Source organism: Lipotes vexillifer, unplaced genomic scaffold (genome assembly GCF_000442215.2).
Source record: "Lipotes vexillifer unplaced genomic scaffold, Lipotes_vexillifer_v1.1 scaffold920, whole genome shotgun sequence".
In the NCBI taxonomy this organism is placed as follows: Eukaryota; Metazoa; Chordata; class Mammalia; order Artiodactyla; family Lipotidae; genus Lipotes; species Lipotes vexillifer.
In genome coordinates, this window is record NW_006783413.1 from 2,270,759 (window position 1) to 2,277,838 (window position 7,080).

The following is a 7,080-nucleotide window of genomic DNA, read 5'->3' on the forward strand; positions in this document are numbered from 1 at the left end:
GGGGACTAGTGCCTGTGTTGTGGTGTATGAATGAGCCTAGATCTTGTCTCTCTAGTGGGCAGGTCCACGTCTGGTGGTGTGTTTTGGGGTGTCTGTGGACTTATTATGATTTTAGGCAGCCTCTCTGCTAGTGGGTGGGGTTGTGTTCCTGTTTTGCTATATGGTTGGCATAGGTTGTCCAGCACTGTAGCTTGCTGGTCGTTGAGCGAAGCTGGGTGCTGGTGTTGAGATGGAGATCTCTGGGAGATTTTCGCCGTTTGATATTATGTGGGGCTGGGAGGTCTCTTCTTGACGAGTGTTCTGAAGTTGGCTCTCCCACCTCAGAGGCAGAGTCCTGACTCCTGGCTGGAGCAGCAAGAGCCTTTCATCCACTCGGCTCAGAATAAAAGGGAGAGAAAGTAGAGAGAATTAGTAGAAGTAGGAGGAAATAGGAAAGAAAGAAAGAAAGCAAGAAAGAAAGGAGGGAAGGAAGGAAGGAGGGAAGGAAGAAAGAAAGAAAGAAGAAAAGAAAGGAAGAAGGCAAGAAGGAAAGAAAGGAGGGAGGGAGGGAGGAGGGAAGGAAGGAAGGAATGAGGGAAGGAAGGAAAAAATACAGAAAGAAAGAAGATACAGTAAAATAAAATAAAGTATAATAAAGTTATTGAATTAAAAAAATAATTATTTAGAGGAAAAAAAAAAGGGAAGGATAGAACCTTAGGACAAATGGTGGAAGCAAAGTTATAGAGACAAAATCTTACATAGAAGCATACACATATACCCTCACAAAAAGAGGTAAAGTGGAAAAAATCATAAAACTTGCTCTCCAAGTCCACCTCCTCAATTTGGGACGATTCGTTGTCTCAAAAAGGGAAGGAAGGAAGGAAAGATAGAAAGAAGGTAAAGTATAATAGAGTTCTTTAAATTAAAATTAATTATTAAGAAAAAAATTTTTAAAAAAAATGGTCGGATAGAACGCTGGGACAAATGGTGGAAGCAAACCTATACAGACAAGATCTCACACAGAAGCATACACATACACATTCACAAAAAGAGGAAAAGGGGAAAAAATCATAGATCTTGCTCTAGAAGTCCGCCTCCTCAATTTGGGATGATTCGCTGTCTATTCATGTATTCCACAGAGGCAGGGTACATCAAATTGATTGTGTAGCTTTAATCCGCTGTTTCTGAGGCTGCTGGGAGAGATTTCCCTTTTTCTTCTTTGTTCTCACAGCTCACAGGGGCTCAGCTTTCGACTTGGCCCTGCCTCTGCGTGTAGGTCGCTGGAGGGCGTCTGTCTGGTCTTCTATTCTTAATAAGACAAGCCACTGGAAGGTTCTGTCCTCAGTGAGGTGTCTGAGGATGGCTGGCCCACCAATATTCCAATCTATGGATGTGGATCAAAATCTTGGGTTGCAACAGTAGCTGCACTGGCCTTCTTCCCTGGAAGTTAAGCCCCAAATCTGCCGCTGCCCCCGGCCAACTCCAGTGCCACTGCCTCTACCTCCTGTTTTTTTTTTTCATATTGAGTTGGATGAGTTCTTTCTATATTTTAGATACTAACCCCTTATCTGATATATCATTTACAGATATCTTCTCCCAATCAGTAGGTGGCCGTTTTGTTTTGTTGATAGCTTCCTTTGCTGTGCAAAAGGTTTTAGTTCGTTGCAGTCCCACTTACTTATTTTTTGCTTTTGTTTCCCTTACTGAGAAGACATCCAAAAAAATATGGCTAAATGACAAAGAGCATGCTCCCTATGTTTTCTTCTAGAAGTTTTACAGTTTCAGGTCATATATTTAACTCTTTAATCTATTTTGAGTTTATTTTTGTATATCGTGTGAGAAAGTAGTCCAGTTTGATTCTTTTCCATGTAGCTGTTCAGTTTATTTATTGAACAACACCATTTATTGAAGAGGCTGTCTTTTCCCCATTGTATATTCTTGCCTCCTTTATCGTAGATTAATTGACCATGTAAATGTGGGTTCATTTATGGGCACTCTCTTAAGTTCCATTGATCTGTGTGTCTGCTTTTGTGCCAGTACTATACTGTTTTGATCACTGTAGCTTTGCAGTATAGTTTGAAATCAGTGAGCATGATACCTCCAGCTTTGTTGTTCTTTCTCAAGATGGTTTTGGCTATTTGGGGTCTTTTGTGTTTCCATATAAATTTTAGAATTATTTGTTCTAGTTCTGTGAAAAATGGCATTGGTATTTTGATAGGGATTACAATCTGTAGATTGCCTTAGGTAGTATGGTCATTATAACAATATTAATTCTTCTGATCCATGAGCACAGTATATATTTCCATTTGTTTGTGTCATCTTCAGTTTCCTTCATCAGTGTCTCAGAGTTTTCCAAGTACAAGTCTTTTACCTCCTTGGTTAGATACATTCCTAGGTATTTTATTCTTTTTGGTACAGTTTTAAATGGGATTGTTTTCTTAATTTCTCTTTCTGATAGTTCATTGTTAGTGTATAGGAACACAAAAGATTTCTGTATATTAATTTGTATCTTACAACTTTACTGAATTCATTTAGTAGTTCTGATAGTTTTTTGGTGGCATTGTTAGGATTTTCTATGTATAGTATCATATCATCTGCAAACAGTAACAAATTTTACTTCTTCCTTTTCAATCTAGGTTTCTTTTATTTCTTTTTCTTGTCTAACTGCTGTGGCTAGGACTTCTAGTACTATGTTGAATAGAAGTGGCAAGAGTGGGCATCCTTGTCTTTGTCCTGATCTTAGAGGAGATGCTTTCAGGTTTTCACTGTTGAGTATGATGTTAGCTGTGGGCTTGTCATATGTGGCCTTTATTATGTTATCTTCCCTCTATACTCACTTTGTGGAGATTCCCTGGTGGTCCAGTGGTTAGGATTCGGCACTTTCGCTGCCAGGGCCTGGATTCAATCCCTGGCTGGGGAACTAAGATCCTGCAAGCTGCGTGACATGGCCAAAAATAGATAAATAAATAAATAAATGTTAAATTTTGTCAAAAGCTTTTTCTGTATCTGTGATATGATTTTTATTCTTCAATTTGTTAATGTAGTGTATCGCATTGATTAATCTGTGGGTGTTGAACCATGCTTGCATCTTGGCATGAATCCCACTTGATCATGATGTATGATCCTTTTAATGTACTGTTGAATTTCGTTTGCTAATATTTTTTGTTGAGGATTTTTGCATCTGTGTTCATCAGTGATATTGGCCTGTAATTTTCTTTTTTTTGTAATGTCTTTGGTTTTGGTATCAGGGTGGTGCTGGCCTCGTAGAATGAGTTCAGAAGCATTTCTTCCTCTTTAGTTTTTTGGAATAGTTTGATAAGGATAGGTGTTAGCTCTTCTTTAAATGTTTGGTAGAATTCACCTGTAAAGCCATCTGATCCTGGACTTTTGTTTGTTGAGAGTTTTTTGGGGGTTTTTTGTTTGTTTTGTTTTGGTTTTTTTTTATTACTGATTCAATTTCATTACTGGTAATTGGTCTGTCATATTTTTGATTTCTTCCTGATTCATCCTTGGGAGATTATGTATTTCTAGCAATTTATTAATTTCTTCTAGGTTGTCCATTTTATTGGCATATAATTGTTTATGTTAATCTCTTATGATCCTTTGTATTTTGATGATGTCAGTTATAACTTCTCTTTCTGATTTTATCTCTTTTTTTCTTGATGAATGTGGCTAAAGTTTATCAGTTTTGTTTATCTTCCTTAGTTCTTAGTTTCATCGATCATTTCTATTGTTTTTTGGTCTCTATATCATTTATTTCTGCTCTGATCTTTATTATTTCTTTTATTCTACTAACTATGGGTTTTGTTTGTTCTTTTTCTAATTCCTTTAAGATGTAAGGTTAGGTTGTTTGAGATTTTCCTTGTTTCCTTAGGTAGGCTTGTACCACTATAAACTTCCCTCTTAGAACTGCTTTTGCTGCATCCCATAGGTTTTTGTATCATTTTGTTTCCATTTTCATTTAACTCTAGGTATTTTTAAACTTCCTCTGATTTCTTCAGTGATCCATTGGCTGTTCAGTAGCATATTGTTTAGCCTCCACATGTTTGTGTTTTTTACAGTTTTCTTGTAGGTGGTTTTGAGTCTCATACCATTGTGGTCAGAAAAGATGCTTGTATGACTTAAGTCTTCTTAAATTTAGTGAGACTTGTTTTGTGGCCTAGCATGTGATCTATCCTGAAGAGTGTTCTGTGTGCACTTTATTTTTTTCCCCCGCCCCATGTGCACTTTAAAAGAATGTGTATTCTGCTGCTTTTGGAGGTAAAGTTTTATACATATGCATACATGCACACACACACACACACATATCACATATATATATATCTGATCTAATGTGTCATTTAAGGCCAGTGCTTCCTTATTGATTTGCTGTCTGGATGATCTCTCCACCGATGTAAGTGGGGTGTTAAAAGTCCCCTACTATTATTGTATTATTTTCAAATTCTCCCTTTATGTTTGTTAATATTTGCTTTATGTATTTAGGTGCTTCTATGTTGGGTGCATATATATTTACAATTGTATATCTTCTTGTTGGCTAGATCTCTTTATCATTATATAGTGTTCTTTGTCTCTCATTACAGTCTCAATACAGTCTATTTTGTCTGATATAAGTATTGCTACCAAAGGGGGAAAATGTTTTTAACATAAAACTCATACTTAATTCTTCTACCCCGAGATATGGTTAAAATTCTTAGTGTCTATCTGTCCAGGCTTTTTTCTATACATAAATATATTGTTTTGTAGCCTGTTTTTCCACTTAATAATGAAAATCTTTCTTTCTGATCAAACATATATCTACATCATTTTTAATGGTTACATGATATCCTATTATATAGTTATACCATAATTTATTTAATCAGCTCTCTGTTGTTGACTTTGTTGGTTGCTTCTGATTTTCATTATTAAAAAAAAAAGAATCCCTCTACACACATCATATCTTCTCCAGTTATTCCATATAAAACAGAACTTATGTGTCAAAAAACATGCATATGTTTCATGCAAGTTTTAGTACATGTTGCAAATTACATTCCTGGCAGTGTATGAGAGTGTTCATCTCCCCACTCTCACAATAACATGGAATATTTTCATTCCTTTTTCTCTTTGCCACTCTGATGGGCAAGGAAACGTTATTTGTTAGTGCTGCAGGGAAAAGATTGATATGAGCTGTGTTTGTAAGGAGAGACAGGGTTAACAGTGTACCAATAATCTGTTGATAAAAGATACAGAACAAAGCTCCTCATAGGAAACAACTGAAAATTCTTCTGCCAACAAAAGATTACATACAAACTAATAGATTCATTCCTTCATCACTATCTTGATCCCCTGATCTTATCATTTTGGGTGTTCACAGTTTAGAGGGTAGTGCTGGCATCTAGTGAGTAGAGACCAGGAATGTTGCTAGAATCCTACAATGCACAAGACAGTCTCCTACAACAAAGAATTAGCAGCCCAAAATATCAGTAGTGCTGAGGTTGAGAAACCCTAATTGAAGCCCCAACCCCTTTCTCAAAAGGAATTCTCACTAGAAGAAGTGGGTGCAGGTTGCCTTCCACATCTGACAGGATGTACCCTTATCTTGTAAAGCTTAGGCATTCATCAGACCGTGCTGGTGTTTGAGAGTATGTCCCACTCATCTGAAATAAGGGCCTCTAGTTTCATGGCATGAATATCTACAGACCATTTGGACCCCTTTGTGGTGGGACAAGGCTACTGGCCGCTCAGCCAGCTGAGGGGAATTACTTACTGGTATAACCAGGAGGCATGGATACAAATGCTAGAGCACCAGGCTGGGGTGTTAGCTCTGTCGCAATAATTAGAGAATTGTGGTGTGAGAACAAAGGGAGTAAACTGAGGCAGGGGGCAGTGTGGTGGGCAGGGTTGGAGACTATCTAATGGGAGATTTGATTGGTTAAGAATTTCAGTAGGGGGCTTCCCTGGTGGCGCAGTGGTTAAGAAGCCGCCTGCCAGTGCAGGGGACACGGGTTCAAGCCCTGGTCTGGGAAGATCACACATGCCGTGGAGCAGCTAAGCCCATGGGCCACAGCTACTGAGCCTGCGCTCTAGAGCCTGCATGCCACAACTACTGAAGCCCACGTGCTTAGAGCCCGTGCTCCACAACATGAGAAGCCACTGCAGTGAGAAGCTCACGCACCACAAGGAAGAGTACCCCCCACTCTCCCCAACTAGAGAAAGCCCACATGCAGCAACAAAGACCCAATGCAGCAAAAAATAAAGAAACATTTATTTTAAAAAAAAAGAATGTCAGTAGGTTGTAGACACCAGGACCCAAGTCCAGCACAGGCCCCTAGCGTTTGGACTTGTTAACATTTCAAAGAGTACCAACCATTGGAAGACATGCAGTGCCTGTCATGCAGAGAATCACTTCATGTGATGAAGCTGTTTCAGAGTTGTGCTGTCCAGAGAGAACAACTTAAGTTTCTGGTGCATTTAATGTATGTTTAATGTATATGATGGACATTGTACTGGGTTGGCCAAAAGTTCCTTTGGTTTTTAAGTAAAACTAAAAGCCACATTTTTCATTTTAACCAAGAACCTTATTGAACAGTGTTTTCACCGATTTGTTCCACTACTTTCTGCCGTTTTTCAGGCAACTTCATAATTCCATCTTACCAAAACTTTTTATCTTTTTGAGCAAAGAACTGTTCCGGGTGCCTCTTACAGTCTTCCAGGGAATTGAAATTTTTTCCATTGAGAGAATTTTGTAAAGAGCAAAATAAATGGAAAACCGAAGGTGCAATGTCTTGTGAATACATACCCATCCTAACAATTGTGAAATAGATCAGCTTTTAAAGTGACTTACTGGGAAATGTTTCCAATAAAACACAGTAAGGGAGTGGGGAAGTGGGACAGGGAAGAGAAGAGAAAGAATCCAAACTGGATTCCTTATCAGATCGGGGTCCCACAGAGGGTAGCTCTCAGAATCCCAAGGGAACACTTGAGACAGCAGGGGCCACACCTCAAAGTTCCCTGATCAGGGGTAAAGGAGTATGTGTGTCTCTATCATTTTTTGTTTTGTTTTAAATCAGCCATTGTTTAAGAGCTGCTCCAGGAGCCTTTCCCAATCAACTCTGGCTCTAGACA